The sequence below is a fragment of the Octopus bimaculoides genome, chromosome 18 (genome assembly GCF_001194135.2).
Source record: "Octopus bimaculoides isolate UCB-OBI-ISO-001 chromosome 18, ASM119413v2, whole genome shotgun sequence".
Lineage (NCBI taxonomy): Eukaryota > Metazoa > Mollusca > Cephalopoda > Octopoda > Octopodidae > Octopus > Octopus bimaculoides.
In genome coordinates this window covers 11,524,448-11,532,030 of record NC_068998.1, presented here as the reverse complement: position 1 = coordinate 11,532,030, position 7,583 = coordinate 11,524,448, and the positions used below count along the sequence as shown (strand labels likewise).

General features: G+C 38.2%; 1 protein-coding gene across 1 annotated transcript in view; it reads left to right on the top strand.

The window, feature by feature from the left end:
• The first annotated feature begins 2,450 nt into the window (after positions 1-2,450).
• LOC106880799 (uncharacterized) overlaps positions 2,451-7,583 on the top strand; it is a 27,089-nt gene continuing 21,956 nt past the window's right edge. Inside the window, exon 1 of the mRNA XM_014930916.2 lies at positions 2,451-2,469. The gene's annotated coding sequence lies outside the window, so the exon portion shown is untranslated. The remainder of the gene's footprint in view (positions 2,470-7,583) is intronic.

The following is a 7,583-nucleotide window of genomic DNA, read 5'->3' as shown; positions in this document are numbered from 1 at the left end:
ATATATATTTATGTACGTGTATGCAAACATACACGTACATAATGAACACGTATGTACGTCTGTGTGTATGTGTTTATTGTACAGAGTATCTTTTACACAAGCCTTAGGTTGACACAAAATCTTACGAGCAAAATTTTGTAGATGGCAACATTGTGTGGGACTGTGCCTAGAATTCGAATGGCCCAGGCTTGTCGAGCATTGTGCCATGTTAAAAATTCTGTCTGAGAGTTACGTTAAGAGATACAGGTGTCTCTAGAATACTCAATCACTTCACTATGATGTAATGGTTTCGGTCATCGAACAACCGAACTGGAACACCTCGTCAAACATCGATGCCAGATCCATCGTCGTATACATCCTGAGTGCATCGCCCTACGTAAAGGCTGGTTGTATGTAGCTGGCTTCTCTCTATTTATCCAGTATAAAATACTTGGCAAGTTATCGTTTAGCTCTGTGTCGGTACTGATCGAGCAAACCTACGATTACACATTTTGAAAATGTGACCATTTCTTTGGATAACTCTTTCCAATGTCTCTCCTATTTCGTTGGGAATATTTGACTGTTCTTTCTAGCAGGTTTACCGTCTACATTGAGGACTTCCTCGAAAAGCAGTGTTTGTGATGTGCATACATGTTGAATGCGTTTACAAATGTATTTAATGTGTATATAAAGACATCGCGTGTAGACAGGTGTCTAGAATATGCTTAATGGCAGGTATGGAACATATACCAGGTGTGTGATTTATGTGAATGTTTGTGTAAATATCGAGTACATAAATGTATGTAATATCTGGCGTATGTGACTCAGCATATAAAGACAAAAGACGAACGAACAATAAAATGCAGCTACAGTTGCCATTTATAAAAAATCTAAACCATTTCGAACCGCCCCACCACCACCTTTTCTGTGACTGTCCAAAGAACCTGTTATGTATTCGCACTACTTATTAGAAATAGCAGCTAAATCTCCCTCAAATTATACTCCCACCGTCTTTTTAAATAATGATATTCCAGATATGCTGTAATGGAAAAGTTGGGACGGCCACGACTAGAATGACTTTGATAATATAAGTTTTGATCAGCCTGGTTTCATCGTGTAATTAACTAAGTCACTCGTTGCATTGCTCTGAAAGTGAAAATGAGTTTCCTTATAGATGTCTGTAAATATACAGGTGCATATTGCAGGTTTGCTGTAATTTGTGGTTAGTTTCTTTTATATTAATCTCTGCATAATCTTTTGTTTTTATTTATTTATCAGTTTTGGAAGCACACACACACACACACACACATGGATGCACATGCACACAGATACTTGTTTCAAGTTAATAATTCACTCCATCGTAACTCAATAGTTTCTCGCTATTTAAAGGATCGCAAATAGCCAGAAACACTGAGTTGCGACGTAGTGTATCATCAGGTTCTGATGGATAAACTCTAATGCGTGTATTGAGTACTTTTCTCCCGTCTGAACACACACACACACACCACATATGAGAGAGAGAAAGAAAAAAAAAACTTATGGGTTGCTGCCATTGGGCGTATGACGTTTTATTAGTATGTCTGTTTTTAAGAAAATGTGTTTGTAAGTCAGTTTTATGTTAAGCAGTTAATTTTTTTTTTTTTTTCTGAGAGTTTGTCAGGTTAATGCGGAGACTGCTTCAATGCACCTAACCAAAAAAATAAATAGACAAATAAAAATAATGTCGCTCATACTGCACCTCAATGAGGATACGGTTGTACAACTTGCCCAGAAATAGCAAGACCCTCCCTCAAATCCCTTAAATCAAATCTAATCTTGAATAATTATGTGTTACATAGGTTAATGAAGTCTAACACACACACACACACGTGTGAGTGTGTACATATATATATATATATATATATATATATATATACACGGGCTGGTCACAGTTGGAGCACGTTTGATTACTGGCCTGCTTTCAAAAACTAGCCTGTGGTTATATAGCTACCAACAACAATAACAGCAACACCAACAACAACAACAACAACAATTTGGCTTTGTTCCCATTTCTCTTCCACCTCCCATCTTCTTCAAAGAACCACTGCATTAATAAGAGTTATGCAATTGTTATCACAGACAAGACTGAAGCGTGACATTCACGATTGCGGAACTGGTAGCCTGCTCGTAAAAGTTTCATTGGTGCACCTCTATTAGTATCAATAAGCAGACATGTTTACACTGTCTGCTAGCAGATGAAGTTACCTTTTGCGACGAAGCCTGTCGTAACCAACGTACAAATCTCAGTTTTTGTTATTCAACCCTAAATCTTCAACTACAATTCCAGTCACACCTAGGATGCATTATAGGTATATAAAATTGATTGATACATTATTTATTGATTACAGATAAAACTCAGAGCATAAAGGGCAGTGACTAACTACCTCGTGGCATTTTGTTTGTCGCACTAATGACTGCCAATACACCACTGAGCTGACCAATGATGAAAAGGTATTCCACAGCTGTGACCTTTCCTTCTTATCTTTTAAGGTTTAGCATATTCCGGATTCCGTTATCTGAATGTCCTTTCTTTGTTAAAATAGCTGAGTGTAATTTAAGGTAAATTAGGCTGCTGTTTGTAACATGTCAAAAACGAGTACCATATTTGATGGTATATGAGATGTATTTTTGTTTTTTCTAAAAAAAGATATTACCCTGGGTCCTATATGCAAAGTTGCATTAAATGTTACATGCTTTTATGTTCTAAACATTTTTTCTTCTTAAATAATGTGCTACAGAAATTGGGGTTCGTCTTTTCTGCTATCAAATACGGCATACACACATAGACAGAGTTGTTGTTGGCTTGTACAAATTTCATCTCTTTATGCATATCCATAAGTTGATATTTGTAGTGTTAAAAGGAGGGACAAGAAAATTATTTTTTAAAAACATAGATGGAAAGGGAATTTCAGAGAGCTACAACTCTTGGGGAAGAATTATTCTGAAACCTGTTTAGTGGATGATTTGTGAGATGCAGTAAAGATGATAAGTAGCAGAGATTGGTGAACTTGGGTGGAGGTGGTATGCAGCTTGCTAGTTTAGAAGTGCAGAGACTGTTGCAGTAGTTTGTGGCAGGAGAGCCAAAGAGGAGAAATGATGTCTGTGGGACAGTGATTTGTAGAACATTGATAGAGAAGGTTTACTAATGAATCAGACAGCTTCTTTGTTTTTTAAAATGGTTGGTTTACAATGATTGCTAACCATATGAGTTGCATGATCATTGCCCTAAATTTGTTTCTCAAAAGTGAGTTTCATGAAAAAATTTCTGGGGTTCCACAATATAAAGTATCTCTGAATAAAATTTGGCATTCATTTATTTTATAAAACAAATGCTGTTCACCATTTTAAACAAGTTCTGTTTTATATGTGTGTGTGAATATCTTCTTTCTCTAAAACAATTTTTGTTTCACTTAATATCCTATTAAAATTAGGATGGTTGTGGTGGTGGTGGTGGTGATAGTGGTAGGATTGTCTGTAAACTATAATTATAGGTTCTGTAATTTTCGGAAAATGGGTTCCATGAGTTCTTTACCAAAATAAGTGCCCTGAATATTTTAAAAAGAACTTAATGTGATTAACCCTTTAGTGACTATATTTCTGCCTTAGCGTTTTAATTTTGAAAATTAACAACAATTATGAAAGATAATGAAATAACAACTGAATTTGATAGCATATAAGATGCACAGTTTTTCCTTAAAAGAAGTTTCAAAAAATACCATCTAGAGCCCTAAATGTGAAGTTGGGCCTCCTATAATCTTTAACCCTTTAACATTCAGATTCTTTCAAATGTGATGCTTATTTATTCATCTTGCTTTGAATTAACCCTGCATTATCTCATAGCTTTAAGACTGCAATGACGTGATCGTTTACTTTTAGAATGACATTGTAGGGTATGTGTGAGAGGCTGGATATAGCCAGTTTGAATATAAAAGCAGTTGGAATATTTTGGCCAGATTAAATACTAAAGGGTTAATGAATATGCATTGCGAGAATCAGGATGCATTTAATATGCCCACGTGTTTTTTCTTCTATAAAATATGGTATCTTTATTGATAAAATGCAAATGTTTATTGAAAGTTGATATTATCTGCCATGTAATAATGATATTTCAGTTTCAAATTTGAATTTAAATATAAATATTTTGATATCGGATATTTCAAGCCGGATAGTCTTGAAAGAGTTAAACCACTCCAGTTGATATGTCAATATGTTTTATGAGAGACTTTACAGCCAAAGAAGGAGCTTCTACTTGTTCATTCAGAGTATTTTAATGATTTGGTGGAGGCGCAATGGCCCAGTGGTTAGGGCAGCGGACTCGCAGTCATAGGATCGCGGTTTCGATTCCCAGATCGGGCGTTGTGAGTGTTTATCGAGCGAAAACACCTAAAGCTCCACGAGGCTCCAGCAAGGGATGGTGGCGAACCCTGCTGTACTCTTTCACCACAACTTTCTCTCACTCTTACTTCCTGTTTCTGTTGTACCTGCAATTCAAAGGGTCAGCCTTGTCACACTGTGTCACGTTGAGTATTCCCCGAGAACTACGTTAATGGTACACGTGTCTGTGGAGTGCTCAGCCACTTGCACGTTAATTTCACGAGCAGGCTGTTCCGTTGATCGGATCAACTGGAACCCTCGACGTCGTAAGCGATGGAGTGCTAACACAATGATTTGATTCAGAAGATGTGTGTACCAGTGGCCTACATAGACTCTTTGAGAATGGTGAGATTGAACAGTTCATGCTCCCCATGAATAGCTGCAGTCAAAAAGACATGGGTAAGAATAAATTTCCAAGGGTTTGGCAATCTGAAAATGAGAGACTGGAGAAAGTAGTTAGTTCAGGGTCTGCAAGCTATGGGTGTGGACCCAATATAGGTGATGAGAGTCAAAGGAACAATTGAATCAAGAATCTGAATGGAGTTGGCACTAGACCAGCACAATTCTGAGAAACAAAGCCCACTATGGCAGTGTTAAGAAAAGAAGACCAAGGCAACAGCCTTTTGTGGGCTGTAGGTTGAGAGGTGTAGTCGAGCATGATATCATGCCAGTCATCTTTTGATATGATCTAAGACATAGAAAAATTGTGGCCCACAGGGCTCTCTGATTGGCACACCTAATGAAACATCATCATCGTCGTTTAACGTCCGCTTGGACGATTTGACTGAGGACTAGCAAGCCAGCAGGCTGCACCAGGCTCCAATCTGATTTGGCAGAGTTTCTACAGCGATGTTGTGGGGACAAACACAGACACACAAACACACATAATTACATATGTATATATATATACACATATATACGACAGGCTTCTTTCAGTTTCCGTCTACCAAATCCACTCACAAGGCTTTGGTCAGCCCGATGCTATAGTAGAAGACACTTGCCCAAGGTGCCACGCAGTGGGACTGAACCTGGAACCATGTGGTTGGTGAGCAAGCTACTTACCACACAGCCACTCCTGCGCCTATATGTGTATGATGTGCTTACGAAACACTTTTGACTGTATCCAGCAGAAGGCCATCCAACCAATTTGGAAAGCCTCATTCAGCAATCAACTCTCAACACCTCTGGCCCATAAATGCATTAGCTCCTCTTTCTGCCTGTCCCGTCACTACTACAACAGCCATTGTTCTTCTGCAGTAGCTCATTGTATACCATTTCCACTGGAGCACCACCTAGCACACTACTTCACCCTCCCCACCTGTACCTCATCCCAGTCTCTTCCCATCAAGCACTACATCAATTCTTTCCATTCTTAAAACGTCATGCTTCTGGAATTTCCTCCTTACAAGCATATTTGCAATCAGACATCGACTTCACAGATGTTTTAAGCTGAATATAAATTGCATTGATCTGACTAGTCTCGGAGAGCCTGTGAAGGTCACGAGCACTATTCATGCCTCCTGGCTAAGTTGTAAAGAACTATATGTATTTATGTGTATAAGCCATTATATAATTAAATCGAATGATATGGAAGCTTCCATCTAAGTGGATGTTAGTGATCCTTGCTGGATTTAAAGCATTTTAGAAATGGTGTATGGAGTTAATTATACACTTACCTATATTAAAGATACAGACATCAAACAAACCAGATACAAGTGAATATTGTGCATGCACTTTTATGCTTCGTGCCCATAAACCACAACATACATACTGTCATATATATATATATATATATATATATATATATATATATGTGTGTGTGTGTGTGTGTGTGTGTGTGTGCATGCATGAACTGATACATACATACATGTATATATATATATGTATGTATATATGTGTGTTTGTGTATATATGTGTGTGTGTGTGTATGCATGTATATATGCATGTGTATATATATATATGTATGTATGTGTATATGTATATATGCATGTATGTATGCATATACGTATCAATTAACCTAAAATACTAATTTTTTTTTTTTGCTTTCTCTTTCAATTCAATAGATTCATTTGCAAACAAGAATATAGAAAGTTATGTTCTTTTACAACCCCATGGCTTTGATTCTCTCTCCCCCTCTCTCTTCTTCTTCTTCTTCTTCTTCTTCTTCTCTCTCGCTCTGTCCTTCCCCCCTCTCTCTCTCACATTTGTGAAAGCAATAGAGATAGTCTCTTTTGCAAGCGAGGAGGGATAAACAGACTTAAACCATCACGTTCAGAAACAAAGGACCTACTTGGCAGGGTTAACTGAGTTGAAGGCAAAGGAGGGAAAAAAAAAAAGAAAATTAAATGACACATTCATATTATATCATGTATTGATTGTTCCCAGATTGTTTTCAACTCTCTTTCTTTATTGATTTCTATAACTGTTCTACATTTTAATGTTAGAATAAGTATTGTATCTGTCTGTTTGTGTAAATATAATAAGCACTGTGTGTGTGTGTGTGTTTGTGTTATTTCTTTACTACCCACAAGGGGCTACACACAGAGGGGACAAACAAGGACAGACAAACGGATTAAGTTGATTATATCGACCCCAGTGCGTAACTGGTACTTATTTAATCGACCCCGAAAGGATGAAAGGCAAAGTCGATCTCGGCTGAATTCGAACTCAGAACGTAGCGGCAGACGAGATACAGCTTGGCATTTCGCCCGGCGTGCTAACGTTTCTGCCAGCTCACCGTGTGTGTGTGTGTGTGTGTATATATGTGTGTGTGTGTAGACCAGTGATTATGCATGTGTGAGAATCTGAGTCTGTATGTGCATACTTTTTGAGAATGCACTGTGTATAACCATATATATATGTGTGTGTGTGGAGGCACAATGGCCCAGTGGTTAGGGCAGCGGACTCGCGGTTACAATTCCCAGACCGGGCGTTGTGAGTGTTTATTGAGCGAAAACACCTAAAGCCTAAAGCTCCATGAGGCTCCGGCAGGGAATGGTGGCGAACCCTGCTGTACTCTTTCAACACAACTTTCTCTCACTCTTTCTTCCTGTTTCTGTTGTGCCTGTAATTCAAAGGGCCAGCCTTGTCACACTGTGTCACGCTGAATATCCCCGAGAACTACGTTAAGGGTACACGTGTCTGTGGAGTGCTCAGCCACTTGCACGTTAATTTCATGAGCAGGCTGTTCC